The sequence below is a fragment of the Eurosta solidaginis genome, chromosome 1 (genome assembly GCF_040869045.1).
Source record: "Eurosta solidaginis isolate ZX-2024a chromosome 1, ASM4086904v1, whole genome shotgun sequence".
In the NCBI taxonomy this organism is placed as follows: domain Eukaryota; kingdom Metazoa; phylum Arthropoda; class Insecta; order Diptera; family Tephritidae; genus Eurosta; species Eurosta solidaginis.
In genome coordinates, this window is record NC_090319.1 from 391,985,417 (window position 1) to 392,004,766 (window position 19,350).

The 19,350-nt window shown below is 36.0% G+C and overlaps 1 protein-coding gene across 9 annotated transcripts in view; it reads right to left on the reverse strand.

The window, feature by feature from the left end:
- The window catches only part of LOC137238498 (uncharacterized protein DDB_G0287625), a 172,416-nt gene that overhangs the window by 52,853 nt on the left and 100,213 nt on the right, over window positions 1-19,350 (reverse strand). The gene's annotated exons all lie outside the window — the stretch shown is intronic.

The window sequence follows — 19,350 nt, forward strand, 5'->3', positions numbered from 1 at the left end:
ACTAGCCCCAACAAAATAAAGAAAGGTTTCTTTTCAATACATTTAAACTTGTCTTGCATTAGAGCTTTTTCGTTCTTCTATGAAACTTTAGTGGATGGAGTTAGCAGCTTTTACAGCATCATTGACGATATATTGGTATTGAAAATGGTCGAAATCAGATTATATCCACGCCCACTTTGGGAAATGGAAAAAAAGGAACAATGCTTTAACAAATACTGATGAAGGGGGGGAACTTGACGAATGGATACAAAAAGTTACGAGGTACAATATAAGTTTATTACAATTTCGTAAAATGGGAGTGACGCCGCTCTCATCAAGCAGAAGAAAACTTAAAAGTTTTGCAAGCCGTAAATCAAAATCTATTGATATCCTTTTGCAATTTGACGGAATTTGGTCCTTGGTATTATATGTAGATCCGATCAAAAGTGGATAAGGACCACACCCTCTTTGAAAAAAAGGGGCTTAAAGTTTTAATCTTAAAGAAATTTCCAATATATATATGTGGCGGTGCAGTTCAAGTTTTCAGAACAAGTGTTGCTTAGCAACTAACATTTAAATTTTATATTGTTCAACAAGTTTTCATAGTTGAGTCAGTCATTAAATATTTTTCATTGTGAAATAATAAAAATACTTTTTTATATCTAAATTTCAATAGGAAATATTTATTCTTTATTTTCCTATATTGGTGACCCCGATAAAAGTTTAACGCGTATCTCATAAAATGCTTCGAGATGAAGATCAGCTCGTTACCCTTCGCGTAGAAAATGAGCTTCAACGACAAATCGACGAATTACGTCAGCAAGCGCAACAACAACATAACCGTCAATTGGAGCATCAGCAGCAGCAGCAGCCACCATCACCGCAACCACGACAACAGCAGCAGCAGTGGGATTATGATTTTGCCGCTAACTTCGTCGATCATCGCCCTGCAGTCCATCGTGTTGCAGTAAAACTGCCGCCTTTTTGGTCTGACAAACCAAAATTGTGGTTTTCTCAGGCTGATTCGCAGTTTACGTTGTCCGATATCACAAATAAGGTAACAAAATTCCATTATGTTGTTTCGCAGCTGGACGCACATATCGCATTGGAAATCGAGGACGTTATAGAAAATCCTCCTCTGCAGAATCCATACACATTTTTGCGCACAAAATTGATTGATCGTTTGTCTGCGTCTGAGGAACAACGAGTCCGCCAACTTATCAGTGAGGAAGAGCTTGGCGATCGCAAACCATCGCAGTTTCTCCGTCACTTACGCTCTCTCGCTGGTTCAACTATCGTGCAGGATAACCTCATTCGTCAACTCTGGCTTAAACGTCTTCCGTCCAACGTCCAGGCCATTCTGGCGAGACAACCAGAATTGCAGCTCGACAACATTGCGGAGCTTGCTGACAAGATTGTCGAAGTCTCACCGAGCACACCGACTTTCGCTGTAAATTCAGCGATAAAAGTATCGAAAGCAACCTATTAAATACGATTGCTGATCTACAAAAGCAAGTGGCCGAATTGTCTGCTTTTCGTTCGTGCCCCCATCATTCCCATAGTTATTCCAACAGCTCCCGACGTCGTAGCAAATCTCAAAATCGAAGCAACTCTAACCAACAAATTTGTTGGTACCATAAAAAATTCCAGGACAAAGCGAAAAAATGTGTAAGTCCCTGTAATTATTTGGAAAACGGAAAAAGCAGTCTGTGAATGCGGCATCAGACTGCTTGTCAACCAGTCGCCGCCTTATTGTCACTGATAAGATATCAAAACATCGCTTTCTCGTCGATACTGGTTCTGACTTATGTTGCTTTCCTCGACGTCTATTACGTAATCGTCGTTCTCCTGTCAATTACGACTTGTGTGCTGCAAATGGAAGCAAAATCAAAACATATGGTTTTCTAACCTTGAATCTCAACTTAGGACTTCGTCGTGATTTTCCATGGAGATTTATCGTCGCTGACGTCGATCTACCAATAATTGGATAGGATTTTCTCGCTTATTATCATCTTTTACCGGATTGTCGTACAAAGCGCATCGTCGACGTCACAACTGGTCTTCAAGTACACGGTTCTTCTCAGCCTTCATCGCAAAGCAGTGTTAAAGCAGTTCAGGACTCGTCGACTTTCGGTGCTCTCATTTCTCAATTTCCTGAAATTACTCGTCCACCTGGTTTACCTCGTAATATAAAACACGAGACTGTTCATCACATTCGTACAACTCCTGGACCACCGGTGACAAGCAAAGTCCGACGCTTAAATCCTGAGAAATTAAAAATAGCTAAACAAGAATTCGACGCTATGTTACAGGCTGGTACAACTCGTCCATCAGAGAGTTCTTGGTCATCGCCTTTACACTTGGCACTAAAAAGTGATTCAATTTGGCGCATTTGTGGAGATTTTCGTACATTGAATGCTCGAACTATCCCAGATCGGTATCCTGTCCGTCACATTCATGACGTCACTCACTTTATCGATGGTTGTACAGCATTTTCGAAAATTGATCTTGTTAAAGCTTATCAACAAATTCCTGTAGCCGAAGATGACATTTCCAAAACTGCTATTATTACTCCATTTGGCCTTTTTGAATTTCCATTCATGACGTTTGGACTTCGAAACGCTGGCCAGACCTTTCAAAGGTTCATGGATGAAGTTTTGCGAAGTTTAGATTTTTGTTTCGTTTATATGGATGACATTCTCGTTTTCTCTCGTTCCAAAGAAGAGCACGAACGCCATCTTAAGATCATTTTTGAACGTCTAACAAAATACGGATTGGTGATCAACGTCAATAAATGTACTTTTGGAGTTAATGAAATACCTTTTATTGGTTATATTATCTCTGCTGCTAGAATACAAGCTCCAGAAGAGCGCGTCCGGGTAATCAAGGACTTTCCATTGCCAAAAACAGCACAAGGTCTTCGACGTTTTCTTGGAATGTTGAACTTCTATCGCAGATTCATTCCGCATGTTTCCGAATACGAAGTTCCATTGAATAACGCATCAGCAACCCACTACTGAAAGGATCTCAACCAATCAACTGGACGTTTGAACTGGAAGAAGCTTTCAAAACCTGTAAAAACTGTATCTCTTCTGCTTCACTTCTGGTTCATCCTCGCATTGGTGCGCCCCTTGGTTTGTTTACAGATGCTTCAAACAATTCAGTCGGATCATGTTTACAACAGCTTGTCGATGGCGTGTCGCAACCTCTTGCCTTCTTCTCGAAGAAAATGTCCTCAAAAGAATGCTCTTGGCCTGCTTTCTATCGTGAACTTCTTGCGATCTACGCTGCAATCCAGCACTTTCGTCATTTTTTGGAAGGACATTCATTCACGATTTACACCGATCATAAACCATTGATTTACGCTTGTCAACAAAAACGTGAAAAACTTCCACCGGTTCAACTCAGACAACTCTCATTCATTGCGGAATTTTCAACTGATATCCAGCACATCAAAGGAGCCGATAATGTCGTTGCTGATACACTCTCACGAGTTGAAGCTGTTTCTGCACCGTTGGATTACAAGTTACTGGTTGAATCTCAAGAAGAAGACGATGAACTTAAGAGAATTACCCAAGAAAATTCCTCTCTCTGCATCGAGCGTGTGCCAATTCCTGGTTCCTCACTTACTGTGTTTTGTGATACATCAACAGGAAAAGCTCAGCCTTTCATCACATCTGTTTTTGATCAGCTACATAGCCTGGGCCATTCAGGTGCCAATGCTTCGCTCAAGCTAATCAGCGATCGTTTTGTGTGGCCGTCAATGAATAAAGACTGTCGAAATTGGGCTCGTGCTTGTAATGATTGTCAACGATCAAAAATTTCACGCCATGTTCACGCTTCAATTCAAAATTTTGAAACTCCAACAAAGAGATTTTCCCATATTCACATTGATCTGATTGGTACACTTCCACTTGCATGTTCTTTTCGATATTGCGTGACTGTCATCGATCGTTTTACTCGATGGCCTGAGGTATATCCTTTGCAGAACATAACTGCAGTTAATGTGACTCATGCACTTTTGGATTGTTGGATATCTCGTTTTGGCGTTCCTGAAATTATAACCTCAGATCGTGGAGCTCAATTTTCTTCTCATCTTTTCGAAATTTTTGTTAAACAATTCGGAATTCGACATAATTTCACTACAAGTTGGCATCCTGCTGCGAATGGTTTAGTCGAACGATTACATCGTCACTTGAAAGCCGCAATCATGGCTCATTCCGACATTGACTGGGCTCGGGCTTTGCCTCTAGTTCTACTTGGAATTCGCTCAGCTTTTAAAGAAGATATCAAGGCTACTTCCTCTGAAATGGTTTATGGTGAGACGATTCGTTTGCCATTTGAATTTCTTTTTTCGAGTTTTCGACATAAAATTTCCGATGATACAAGCAGTTTTCTTTCAAGTTTACGTGAATTTATGTCGCGCTTACGTCCACTTCCAGCATCAAGACACTGTCAACCTGGAGTTTTTGTTTTCAAGGAACTTTCGAAATGCAGTCACGCCTTTCTCAAAGTTGGACCATTTCTTAAAGCACTCCAGCCTCCATACACCGGGACGTATGAAATAATTAATCGTGATAAAAAAACAGTCACACTCAAAATTCGAAATGAACCAACTAATAAAGTCTCTATTGATCGTGTAGAACCAGCTTTTGTTATGCAAGATGACATTGGCAGGAAAATTCGATTTCGAGAAATCTTGGATTTGTTGCCAAATTTTCTACCAAGGGTGGTAGTGTGGCGGTGCAGTTCAAGTTTTCAGAACAAAAGTGTTGCTTAGCAACTAACATTTAAATTTTATATTTTTCAACAAGTTTTCATAGTTGAGTCAGTCATTAAATATTTTTCATTGTGAAATAATAAAAATACTTTTTTATATAGTTACATTACGATCCCACCTACTTGTATAACACATATACATATTACTTATTGAGAAGCAATCTCACACTCTACATTCATTTATTGAATACTTCTCTCACACAAATCATCTATTTATTGAGAATCCTCTCACTTTCACATATTACACATAACATCGGTTGCATCAGTTTCCGCTTAAGCGATGCTAATCGGAAACTACATACTTAATACATACAACGGATACGACATACACCTGTTCATACATACACTCCTAGCTTTACTCACAAGAAATGTATCATAATTCTAAGAAAGCTTTAGATTAAGAAGAGTGTGATATTGAATTCAGTTAATAAAGTTCTTTGTTACATGAAGACGTTTAACCTTGCTTCTGGCGCAGTCGCAAGCGAACCTAACGCACTGCAAATTAATTAAAAAAAAAAAAAACAACAAAAACACATTAAACTTATGTGTAAATTTTAAATAGAATTATAACTTTTCGTTTTCGTGCATTTGATAAATGAATACATAACCGGATGGAAATTCCGTATACAACAGTCATTTACACATGACCATAAAATTTAATTCAATGACGAGCAGTTTTAAAAAAATAAAGGAACATTAAAAAGTTAAATATACTTTGAAGTGAAGATTCCGTACATATGGAAGTGAACTTTAAACACAAGATTGGTTGTGATGAAAAATAAAAACAGTTTTACAAACTTGAAAAAAGTGAATAAGTTCGAAATGAACATTAAACATGACGTACTGTGAAAACAATAAGTTCGAAAAGAACACAATTTTGTGAAAAAAAAAATGTTGAATAACTGAATTATATATTTAACCCTGTGTTTCTCATGCTCTTTATACCCTGCATTTGTTTAATATGCAATGTACGTCATATATCCGTTCTTCTTATACAATAAACTTACTTAACCAACAACAGGTTATGGGCCAGCATACCACGCGTTTTTAGTTTTCTTTAAAAATGAACACGTCATCTACCTCATTAGTTTATCCCGTAGAAAGATTACGAGGTCGCGAAAACTTTGATACGTGGAAAAGGCAAGCTAAATCCTGCCTCGTCATCAAAGGCTGTTGGAAGGTGGTAGAGACAGGTGTATTATCGGATAAAGACAACGAAAAAAATGAACGTGCCTTAGCGGAAATTACGCTGACGATTGACCCGTCTAACTTCGGTCACATAGCATCTGCTTCGACGGCAAAGGAGGCATGGGAATCTTTGCTAAATGCATATGAGGACAATGGATTGACAAGAAAAGTAGAACTGTTGAAACAGTTGGTCAATATCAAGCTGGAAAATCATAGTTCGATACAAGAGTATGTAAACGAACTTGTTATGATTGCTTTGAAAGTCCGAAATGCTGGTTTGAATATAGACGATGAGTTGGCTGCATCTCTCATGCTAGCGGGTCTTCCGGACGATTTTAGACCATTAGTAATGGCTGTGGAAAATTCGAAAGAAAAGCTTACCGTTGATATGGTGAAAAATCTTTTGCTTCAAGATGCAAAATTTGATAGCGGTTCGACAAAAATTAACGCATTTCATACAAAGAACATCAAACGAAAAAATTTAAGATGTCATACATGTAAAGAGATAGGCCATTTCTCACGAAATTGTCCCAATAAAAGAAGAGACAGCGCAAAGAAAAAAGAAGTTCTCTTTGCATCCAGCATGAAATCATACGCGAAAACAACACGTACAAAAGTAAAAGAATATATGCACAACACCAACGCACAGTGGTACATAGACTCTGGCGCAACGAATCATATGACAAATAATAATGTTGTTTTACATAACGAAAGAAGTACAAATAACAAAGTAATTGTTGTTGCGAATAACAGCGAGCTTTCCGTAAAAAAAATGGGAGATGTTGAAATGCGAACTTTCGGCGAAAAATTGCAACAAAGCGTAACTGTCAAAAATGTCGAACATATGCCAGGCTTATGCGCAAATTTGCTGTCAGTAAGTCAAATCACGAAAACAGGAAAAATAGTAATTTTTGATGAAAGCAAGTGTAAAATTCTTGATAGAAATAATAAATTAATCGCCACTGCAACTTGTGAAGATGGACTTTACCGAATGGATTGTAAAATTGATCTAAAACAACCAAGCGTGTTAATAGTTAAAGATAATTCAAGTTTGTGGCACCGTAGATTAGCGCATATTTGTGACAGCAGCATGATTAGCGTGAAAAATTCTTCCACAGGTGTAGTGTTGGACAAAGGTAAGTCCGATACATGTAAAGTTTGCGTGAAAGGTAAACAAACACGAAGACCAAATAAAGAAGCTGGTACACGAGCTGAAGGTTTGCTTGAATTGATACATTCCGACGTTGTTGGACCATTCAAACGCAAATCATTTTCAGGCGCTCGATTTATGCTAACCTTTGTAGACGATTATTCGCGCAAAGTATTTATCTATCCTCTCAAAAATAAGTCCGACGCGTTCAACAAATTTGTAGAGTTCAAAACAGCGGTAGAAAATCAGTGCTCGAAGAAAATAAAATCGTTGCGTACAGATAACGGCAGAGAGTACGTAAATAAAATGTTTAACGATTTCTTGGTGAGACATGGTATTTTACATCAAAAGACTTTCCCTTATGCGCCCGAGCAGAACGGCGTTGCTGAACGCATGAACCGCACGGTTGTAGAGCGCATTCGGTGTATGCTTATTGATAGCAGCCTCAATGAAAGTTTCTGGGCAGAAGCTGCTGTAACAGCTGCTTATATCGTAAATAGAGTACCATGTAGGGGTTATATTCGAACTCCTGAAGAAATTTGGTCTGGTAGAAAACCTGATTTGAGTCGTTTACGCGTTTTCGGTTGCACCGCAATGGTGCATATACGTAAAGAAAAACGACACAAGTTAGACCCAAAATCTCTTGAATGTATCATGGTGGGATATAGTGCTGAAAGCAAAGCATATCGGTTATACAACCATAAGAAGCGAGAAATCATAGTAAGCAGAGATGTAGTGTTTCTTGAAAATGAACGTAACTCATGCAATCAGAGTCCGGTAGATCATTATTATCCGATGTTAGTAGAACCAGAGAGTGCAAATTCTGGGGGCGATGCTAGTGGTGAAGAACTTGCACCTGTAATTGAAAATAGCAACGCAGATTGTCAGAATGAGTGTTTTAATGAATTTGAAAACGACAACAAGTTGCGAACGAACACAAGCTGCGTAAATGAAAAACCTAATGAAACCGATTGTGCGGTGAACACAAATGCAAATTATGAGGGCACAAAATCAGAAGATGACTTTGACGGTAGAAGCTGTGAGGAAGAAACAGCCGAAAGTGCTGAAGTTCGCAGATCTGAGAGGCTCTTGAAAATAACTCCTCAGTCGTATAACCTTTGTGCTATGCAGCTGGTCTCTAATGACCCTGAAACGTTTGAAGAAGCTGTAGCTGCTTCAAATGACTGGAACACGGCTATGCAAAGTGAAATTGAGTCACTAATGGCGAACGATACTTGGGAGCTTGTTGAATTACCTCCAGGAAGAAAAGCAATAGCTTCTAAGTGGGTCTTCAAGACAAAGCGGAATGAAAACGGTGCTGCAATTCGTAGAAAAGCTAGGCTTGTAGCTAAAGGGTACAGCCAACGTAAGGGCATAGATTACACCGAAACTTTTGCTGCGGTTGTACGGTATAAATCTTTAAGATTTCTTATAGCATTGGCTATTAAGTACAATATGCTAATCCATCAAATGGATGCCGTGTCGGCATACCTCAACGGTACGCTGAAAGAGGAGGTGTTTATGACCCAACCACAAGGGTTTAGAGATGGGTCAGGCAAGGTGTGCAAGTTGCGTAAAGCTATTTATGGACTAAAGCAGTCTGGGCGAGTGTGGAATGAAACACTAAATAATGAGCTGCTCCAAATAGGACTTAATAGAAGCGAAGTTGACCAATGCGTTTACTATAAAATCACCGATAGTTATATGATATACATGGCAATTTACGTAGATGATGTTTTGATATTTTCAAATGATGTGAAGCAGATCGATTCCCTGAAAGAAAGCCTCGCTAAGAAATTTGCAATGAAAGACATGGGAGAAGCTTCTTCGGTTTTAGGTATCGGAATCACGCGCTCATCACATTCAATTAAGATTGATCAATCGCAGTTCATAAGTGACGTGCTGGATCGCTTCGGTATGGCTGACTGTAACCCGGTAACAACACCATTCGACTATAATTAAAAGCTTTCCATTGCAATGTGCCCGAAAGAAGAGAGCGAAAAACATATGATGGCTAAAACACCATACATGCAAGCAATCGGTTGTTTGTTGTTTGCGGCACAGGTAACGAGACCAGACATATGCTACAGCGTGAACGTGTTGAGTAGGTACAGTACAAATCCCGGCAGGCCACATTGGGAAGCTGTTAAGCGATTGATGAGATATTTAAAAGGTACCATCGATCTAGGGTTAGAGTACACGAAGCAGCCGGAAGGTCACATCACTGGTTATTGTGATGCTGATTGGGCTGGAGATATAGACGGTAGGCGTTCAACTACTGGGTACATTTTTTCATTCCAATCTGGGGCTATAGCTTGGGCAACGAAAAGACAATAGCACTTTCATCAACGGAGGCGGAGTTTATGTCTGTAGTTGCTGCAATCCAAGAATCAATTTGGCTGAGGCGATTGGAAATCGAGCTCGTACCACATGATGTTTATTGCTTGCCTTTATATTGTGACAACAAAAGTGCCATCTTGGTGGCGCAAAATAACTCATATTCGTCACGCACTAAACATATTGATATTAAGGCAAAATTTATCCGTCAACAGATAGAAAATAAAGCTGTAGAATTAAAATATATACCCACCAATGAAATGTTAGCAGACATCCTGACTAAAGGCATAACTGCGCAAAAATTGAAATATTTGACAGATAAGTTCGGCCTAAAATAATATTGCTAAATGAATTGAATAATTAAATGAATATGTATGTAAATGAAGAGCATGAGCAACTTCAAGTTTTGCAATAACTAATTCAGGGAAGCTGTTGAATAACTGAATTATATATTTAACCCTGTGTTTCTCATGCTCTTTATACCCTGCATTTGTTTAATATGCAATGTACGTCATACATCCGTTCTTCTTATACAATAAACTTACTTAACCAACAACAAAAAAAAATAGTTGAAAAGAAAATAACGGTTCATATGAAAAAAAAATGTTCCATTGATACATACATACATTAACGGGACTTGCAAGTAATTAAGAGAAATTGATTTGCTAAGTGCCAGCAAACAAAATGAAAGAGATCCCACTCACTAAAAATCATTTGCTAAATCAAAGAGCGTAGTACAAAAATAACTATACTCATTCAACAAAGAATATATGAGAATAAAATTTAATATAACAACAACTGTAATAAACAAGAAGACATCACATGATGCAGCGATATTAGTGCAGAGCGGAAGCGGAAATCGTTTTTGGGTACATAGAAAGAGTTAGGCAACAGTGCGGTAACAGAGCATTAACAGCAAGCACTCAGTCAACATAAGCGGAAGTAGTTGTAAAAGATAAGTGCATACATACATACACCCATAAACACTATTAGAAAACATGGAGGAATTAAGTATACACAGTAAGTTTAAGCTTGTTTCTACAAATATAAATAGTATACCGCCATATAATGGAGATAGAGATTCTTTAATAAATTTTTTAGAGCGTATTGATACAATGGCTCCAGTTTTGGATACATTTTCTATGGAATATAAATATTTAATACTCGGAAATATAAAAGATAAAAACGTAGGTAGCGCAAGAAGGTCAGTATTGATCAATGGTAACCCTGATACTTGGCTAGAGATCAAAAAAGTGCTTATTGATAATCATGGTGAAAAAAATTCAGTTGAAGAGCTAATTGACAAAATTAGAGTTTGTAGGTGTGAGTTCACAATTGAAGCGTTTTATAACTCTTTAAATACTCTCTTATGTAGATTAAATAACGCGTTATATTTCAGCGAAAATTCGTTTGCCGAAGTCACTAGTGAGAGTAATGCCCGAATAGCTTTAAATTCTTTTAAAAATGGTTTACCCGAACCCGTAAAGAGTATAATAGTTAGCAGAAAGCCGAAGTCTTTAAAAGAAGCATACGACATAATTAATTCAAACGGCTACTTAAAATATATAAATCAGCAGTTTAGTTTTCACAGATGCCAATATTCTAATATAAACAATTCAGCACAGAGTGCAAGTAACATTTCTAATTACGATAACCAACAACATATACAACATAACAATAACAATACTAACAGAAATGAGCAGCAAGATCGTAACAGAATGCCAACAAATAATTCTTTACAGTCAAGGCAAATCGCTAGCAGCAGCAATTATGCTAACAGAACGCAAGGTAATAGAATGAATAGAAGTTATAACTACCAGAGGAATAATAACAACAACATGCGTTTTAATGTTAATAGCGAGCCTCTACCAGAGCAAATGGAAGTAGGAGTAAACGAGAACACGCAAAATTTTCTGTTGCGCGGGCAAGACGATTATCCTATATAACAGTAGATACTCCCATACGAAAATTAAAATTTATTATAGACACAGGTGCAGAGTTTAGCATAATAAACCCAAAAGTATGCAATCCAAAATGGAGAATACATTCGCCTCCGATAACATTGAAAGTTATAAATAGAAATGTTTCAACAGATGTCCAGTACAGCATTCCACTGTTTAAAGAATTTAAAAAAGAAAACTGTTATGTAAATTTTCTAGAGTTTCAGTTTCATGATTACTTTGATGGTATTTTGGGCAATAACATACTGTTATATTTAAATGCTAGAATTGACTATAAAGATAAACTACTAGTAACAGACGATGTAAAATTACCAATTTTTTTTAACGAAGAAGAAGAAATAACAGTGACTGAGTATCTTGAAAATGATGCAATACAAATACTTATCAGTGAAGATGAAAACAGAAATGAAAGGTTAAATAGCCTATTTTCTAAATACCTTAATTCAAAAGATGAAACAATTTTACGAAATGTTTTGTTTCAATTCCAAGATATATTTTATAATGATGGAGATAATTTGCCATTTACTAGTGAGATACAGCATAGAATTATTTCGAAAAATGATACTCCAGTGTATACAAAATTGTATAGGTATCCCGTAATACATCGCGAAGAAGTTAACAGACAGATACAGAGTATGTTACAGCAAAATATTATTTCACCAAGTTGCAGTCCTTACAATTCTCCTTTGTGGGTTGTACCCAAAAAGACTGACAATAGTGGAAAACAAAAATGGAGAATCGTAATCGACTATCGTAAACTAAACGAACAGACAGTAGATGACAAGTTCCCACTTCCAAATATGGAAGATATATTTGATAAGTTGGGAAATTGTTGCTATTTTAGTACGATAGATTTCACCAGATCGAGGTGCATCCGGACGACAGGGCTAAAACAGCTTTTTCGACAGCAAGTGGCCATTACGAATTCAATCGTATGCCATTTGGTCTTAAGACGGCACCAGCTACGTTTCAAAGATTAATAAACCATGTGTTAAAAGAATATATCAATAAGATATGTGTCGTATATTTAGATGATATACTTATATTTTCTACGAGCTTTCAAGGGCATATCGAATCGATAAAGAAAATTTTCAAAACTTGCGAGAAGCAAATTTAAAAATACAATTTGATAAGTGTCGTTTTGCTGAATTAAGCACAAACTTTTTAGGACACGTAGTAACAAGTGATGGTATTAAACCAGATCAATCAAAGATTGAATCAATCAGCAATATGCAAGCACCAACCAGTATAAAAGAAATAAAACGGTTTTTAGGTATCACCGGATATTACCGAAAGTTCATGCGGGATTATGCTAAAGTAGCGTATCCGATGGTCAAACTTTTAAAACAAAACGCTATATTAGATTTCAAAAGCAAAGAATTTTTAAACTCATTTGAGACTTTAAAAAAACTTCTTACAAGTGAACCAGTTCTGCAACCACACGACTTTAATAAAAAATGTATCCTTACGACTGATGCATCTCAATTTGCTATTGGGTCAGTATTGAGCCAAAATGGTCACCAAATTTGTTACGCATCACGTACGTTATCCGATCATGAAATTCGCTACCCAACTATTGAGAAGGAAGCGATAGCCGTTTTATGGTCAGTAAAGCATTTTCGTACCTATTTATACGGTCGTAAATTTCAAATTCAAACCGATCATAAGCCCTTAATTTGGCTACACAACATCAAAGAGCCAAATATGAAATTGCAAAGGTGGAAAATCATGCTAAACGAATACGATTTTGACATAACTCACATTAAAGGAAAAGATAATGCTATAGCAGACGCGCTCAGCAGATATTATGTAAAAGATCAAAATACAAATATTTTTAATAGTCAGTTAAAAGAAGCTGAAGAAAGAGTATATATTTGTTAAGAGGCGTCACTCGATACTTTGTTGTTGCCAAAGCAACCCTGTCATGTCGAATGTGATTCTCAAGGAAGTTTTGTTTAGTTTTTTTTAATTGAATACTATATATTTATGCGGTAAAGTGACTTTGCATAATTACGATTTTTGGAAAGAGAATTAATTAATTTAATACAATCAATAAAATAAACACAAATACCACACGAAAATGTATAGAAGGCGTTTTTATAAATACATCTGACAAAAAAAAACCAACGACTACCTTGAGAAAACATCGAGTAATTTGCTTTGGCAACAACAAAAGTATCGAGTGACGCCTCTTGACAAATATATACTCTTTGGCTGAAGTAGATATAAGTTCGACAGCTGCAACTATACACAGCGCGATTGAAGACAATTTAAATTATATTTTTATTACTGAAAAACCTATAAACTACTATAAAAATCAAATTTATCTAAACTATGGAGAAAAAGAAAAATTTACAACTAAAATTGTGCACAAAAAATGCCAAAACCATATTGAAGTAACTAATGAGACTGACTTAAAGAATGTTATGGAAAACACATTAATTGATAAAGGCATAATGTGTATTTTTTGCGACAAAGAAGAACTTTTTATAAAATTTCAGAATATTTACGTAAATTTTTTTTATAATAAAAGTCTTACTTTATACCGTTCTAACATTAAATTAATCGACATTTCTGACAAAAATGATTTGCTAACAATAATAGAAGATGAACATTTGCGAAATAATCACAGAGGAATACAGGAAGTATATTTAGAGCTTAAAAAGAAATACTTTTACCCCAAACTATATAAAAATATAACGATTTTAATTAACAATTGTTCGATATGTAATATTGCTAAACATGACAGAAACCCTGTTAAGCTTCCTTATCAAATTTCCGAAAGTCCTTCACATTTTAACGATATAGTCCACACAGATATCTGGTTTCCCCGCCGAAATACGATGTACCTAACCACTATAGACAAATTTTCAAAATATGCAACTTTTCATAAATTAAATGACAGGAATTGGATTGCAATTTTGGCAGCTTTAAAAGAAAGCATTTTATTTTTAGGAAAAATGAATAAGATTGTATTTGACAACGAACGTTGTATATTACATAACGCAGTAAAATTATTTTTAAAAGAGCAAAATATAGACACACACGTAACAACTCCCTACCTTAAAACGGGAAATTCGGATATAGAACGCCTGCATGGCACTCTGAATGAACATCTCAGGATATTTGAGGTTGAAAAAAACGTTGAAAATTCTGATTTGGATGAAAATCTTTTCAAAATTTTCACAATTTATAATAGAATAATCCACTCAAGCACTAAGCGGAGACCAATTGATTTTATAACCAAAAATCTTACTAAGCAAGAGATAGCTATCTTAAGTAAAGAGTATGAACAGCGTAAAATTCAAAAAATTAATAAATTAAATCAAGATAGAAGAAGTGAGCCAAAACTGTTAGACAATGTAGTAGTCAACAGACAAATCGCAAAAGCTAAGCCGAAATATAAAAAACTTGATAGTCATGAACGCCAAGGCAACTACGTAGTCGATACTACCAATAACCGAAAAGTCAAGTATTATAAAAGCCAATGGAAAAGAAAGTATAACTACACCAATGATAAATAGAATTGACCTTTTTTCATTATTTAAATAGTTTCGTAAATTAAATAAATTCAAATATTATTTTATTATTAATAAACAAATATAAGAAAAAAAATTACGAAATAAGAAATTAAATAAATTAAAATATTCGTAATTTTATAATTAAAATTAAGGTACACATTTCCGTGGAAGCAAATGACTTAGGGTGGAGGAGTTACATTACGATCCCACCTACTTGTATAACACATATACATATTACTTATTGAGAAGCACTCTCACACTCTGCATTCATTTATTGAAGACTTCTCTCACACAAATCATCTATTTATTGAGAATCCTCTCACTTTCACATATTACACATAACATCGGTTGCATCAGTTTCCGCTTAAGCGATGCTAATCGGAAACTACATACTTAATACATACAACGGATACGACATACACCTGTACCACCGATTTACCTCCGAGGAGATCTAGACAGAGCTGCTCTTCCAATTTACGTAAATTTTCCTCACAAATTGAGGGACAGACCTGCATATTTCATGCCGGTCCCTGACGACATCTGCAATCAAGATGAATTTTCACTGAGAAACATTCATGGGAGAAATACACTCGGCGTGCTTGCGAAACTACTGCCGAGGGGCAACCCCGTTTAGGAAAATTTTTGTCTGACTTGAAAAAGTTTTTTTAAATGCCATAAGTCGATCAAAGATCTTTTAAATCATTTAATGTTCGTGACGTTTCCATAAAATATATGTAAGAGCACACAATTAGGTATATCGTGTTCGGTTTCGTCCAAACTTTAACTTCCTTACTTATTTTCTACTAAATTCAAAACATAAGATCTAATTTAAAAAAAGTGTTTTCGCTTTTGATAAAACTTCCGAAGTACTCACTTGGATCGAGTATACTCGATACTTTTTACTGAGTATGAGTACTAGCATCGATACTTTGATCCGAGTATTTTATATTAGTACCGCTATCGATACTTTTTTTAAGTTCTATCACTACCTATATGACACTTTTTTATTTTCTGGTATATTCTCTGTGTCTTTTCTTAAATTTGTTGTCCCTTCTCTCCTAGTACGGTTTCAGTAGTGGTGTAAGTGTGTAAATTATGTTCCAAAAAACTAACGAAATAAAAGAAAATCACAACCTAGTTCATTAAAAATAAACAGTTTGTTTTTCGATAAGTTTCTTTGACATCCGGCCGTTTTTTTTCCGACAAATGAAAATTGTTTTTTTTATTTTGCAAATTTCGTGGCAAATATGTAACGATAATCAATGTTCTTGTGATATAAATAAACCAAAAGAAGGTGCAGTTATCTTTCCGTTGTATTTTCATTGCTTTATTGTGAAAGAATTTTATGAGAAATATATTGAAACAAAGTCAACAATAACATATCAAACATATTTATTTATTTTATGTATGTTTGTATGTTTAATGGTGTGTTCAATGTATACTTATTATTAATAATTCGTGAGCTTAACACCGGCTTATAATAATTGAATATTCAATTATAATGTTTTTCTAAGAGAAACTGAAAAGAAAGAAGGAATCATTTACTAGCTCCATCACGCTGGAAGCCGCTTTGAAAAAATTCAATTTTTTTTTTGTGATTTCTATAACCATGCAATTGATTGTATTGAAATTAATTTTTTTTTTTTTAGTTTTTATAGTTACTCCGAAAATATTATACATTGTGCGGAAACCAAGCAATTTAAGTAAATTTAGTTTTTTTCTTTTTGAAATACGTTTTAAATCGTTTGTAGTGAAAATGGGATAAAACTGAAATAAGCCAAGAAAGCAAATACCACACAATAGCCCACTGGTTAGGCGATTGTGATTTCAATGCTTCAGATTATATTGATATGATTGATTTTAATGACGATAATTTACTATCTGAACCGGCATTCAGAAGAAATATTCCATACGATCACTTGGTACAATTCTCAGATTATGATGAGCCGCCAAGACTAATATTCCAATGCATATACAAGGAACAGAAAGATATCTACAGTTAACATCTGTTTCCAAACGTGTTATAGAAAAAAAAACGTGAAGGTGTTATGCCTGTTACAGCAGAAAATCGTAAAAACAACCACGAATGGAGAGCAAAAAAGATTTTAAAAATAATGACATAACATTACTTTTATTTTGAAAAATGCGATAAATGGTCAATTCTAAGTAAAAAAAATAATTTTTTAAATAAATTACATTAAAATTATAAAAATTGTATTTTTTTGCTTATTACTTGAAAATATAGGTTTTAGAAATAAGGTTTTTCAATTAGAAGAAAATTTTTCTAAGCGGGGTCGCCCCTCGGCAGTGTTTGGCAAGCGCTCCGGGTGTATTTCTGCCATGAAAAGCTCTCTGTGAAAACTCATCTGCCTTGCAGATGCCGTTCGAATTCGGCATAAAACATGTAGGTCCCGTCCGGCCAATTTGTAGGGAAAATCAAGAGGAGCACGACGCAAATTGGAGAGAAGCTCGGCCTTTGATCTCTTCGGAGGTTATCGCGCTTTACATTTATTTTTATCTATTTAGATGGCATTTAGCAATTCCAATGGTGACAGACTTTTATCAAAATTTGCTTCGTAAATGTGTTTCAAGTGGATTATTTCGGATTCTAAGGTTTGAGAAATGTCCGACTTGTATTTCTCGACAAATTTTGCTGCGCTCGCCCGAACCGTAGTTTCATCTATGTCTTCAAATTGCCACAAAAAGGAAAACGACTCGCTCAAATTTCTCATAGCTGCAAATCGTTCAGTAATGCCAGTGATTACCGAATCAACGATCACCAGGAATGTATTGTTTTTAAAATCAGACTCTGAATCATCCGTAGTCATCTCATTTAAATTATCTTCAGGACGTCGTTTGGGTTTTCTCTTTTGAATGTCCGGAAACTTTGGCGAGATGTTCAATTGAATGGCAACTGTTTTGCATTCGTTTAAAATTGTTTCGCTTTGGTTCCTGATCAACTTCAAATCAGTTAATAAGGCATCTAGATGTCGAACCTCAACATCTATGGTGGCGTCTCTAGCTTGGAGGGCCACGTTTCTTTCATTAATGGTAGTATTTTGAACCAAATTGAGGACAGCAAGATACATTTGAACTTGTTAATGTACTTGAGAATGCCGGTAACATCTCCGCATGCTTGCGCAGTCAAATTTGCCTTTGTCTGAAAGACTATGAAGAGAGCTCGGTACATTTTTTTTTTAGGATGTCCCATCGTTGTGGACTGCTGCTGAAAATAGTAAAAAAATTTTGTAGAACTCCGAAGAAAGTAATTGCAGCCGTACAACATTCTTAAGCATAAACACCACATAAATTGAGACTGGGTTGCACAAGGCGAGTAATCAGCATTCTAGTTTTTGCCGGGAATGTGACGTAGTGCTCCGTTGTAAGCTGCTTTCATATTAGCGCCATTATCGTACCCTTGTCCACGACAATCTTTTAATGGGATTTCATGTTTACCTAGAGTATGGCAAATTAGATCAACAATTTTCTGACCAGTTTTTTGGTTACAATTCACGAAAGCCAATAACCGTTCTTGAATTGTAAAATTTGTTGATTTCGAATTGAAATGGAGTTAGCGCAAAATGAACGTAGTCTACGTGACTAGCATCAGGTATAGCATCAACGATAATAGCAAAATACTTGGCTTTCTTGCCTTGGTCCTAGTACAGTTTCCTTCACGTGCTTTGCACAAATTTCTATAAACTCGTTCTGAATGTCTGGGGAAAGATAGTGAACTTGTAAACGTTTGTGCTGCTGTTGTGAAATCCTAACTTTCTCCAAATGATATCTAAGTATCGGATTGAATATAACATTTAATGTGATCTTGAGTATTTTCGTGTGATGGAAGTTTATCGTGTAGCTTCTTCCATACTTGGAATTTTTTCCGCATAACACATTTTAGGTCGATTTAAGGTATTGGTGCTTAATCGAAGGTAAGGTAGGCAATAAAAAGCATTGCTACTGGCACTCCACACTAACCAGCCATGCTCCACTTTCTCTCCATTTGGCAAGATTATGTTTAACAACGAGGTAGGAAATGCCTCGTCATGACAATCACATGGAAAAATAACAGGACACTTTTGATGGCCTCGACGAATTATTTCGTTGACTTGTTCAGATCGCAAAAACCCATTATTCACGGTACCGATATCGAAGTCATTTCAATAATCTGGATTTTGATTCAGAGTTGGTGGTATTGTTGGAAGACTTTTTGAAGATGAACCTTCATCAGTGTCACCACGAAAACTTTACGATTTCGGATTCATGTCAACATACATTTTTGTTTGATGTTTTTATTGTCTCCACAGGCCCAGGCAAAATATCATTATCAATATTCGTTGCTTTTGAAATTTGGCTTAAAATTTGCACACAGAACAACTAAAGACTTTCCTGAATTAAAAAAAATGCCTTAGTACCTCTAAATCGCGGGCCCCCT